The sequence below is a fragment of the Diaphorina citri genome, unplaced genomic scaffold, assembly GCF_000475195.1.
Source record: "Diaphorina citri unplaced genomic scaffold, Diaci psyllid genome assembly version 1.1 scaffold3311, whole genome shotgun sequence".
In the NCBI taxonomy this organism is placed as follows: Eukaryota; Metazoa; Arthropoda; class Insecta; order Hemiptera; family Psyllidae; genus Diaphorina; species Diaphorina citri.
In genome coordinates, this window is record NW_007380720.1 from 1 (window position 1) to 498 (window position 498).

Here is a 498-nt window from a genome sequence, read left to right on the forward strand (position 1 = left end):
ACTCATGATATGTTTGGTGTTGGTATGTTGTTCAGGATATGTTTGTAGTATTGGTGTTGGTACTATTGACAACATGTTGTTCATAATGCCTGTTCACACTGAGAATATGTTTCTCACTCTGATAGATTCGTATGATTGTACTTATGACGGGGGCGATCTCGGAGTCTTGCATCCATAGGTTTGAATTGTGAGTGCTGTCCAAAATGCACAACATTGCTGAAACAGAGAGAATTCTCTGTTTTAATATTCCTAAAGATACTTCTTCAAACTGAGCCAACAGCGATAGCATATTGAATGCATTTAGTAGTGCGTAGTCACTTGCAAAACCAAACCTATGATAATCCTGCCAAATTTCAAGTTTCTACGACATCGGGAAGTGCCTCATAATTTTGATGAGTGAATCAGTCAGTGAGTCAGTCGTAAAATAAGCGATTTTGAAGCCGTTCTTTCTACCCCTTCCGTTTAAGCTGGAACTTCGGGATTTCGCAGGCATAATAA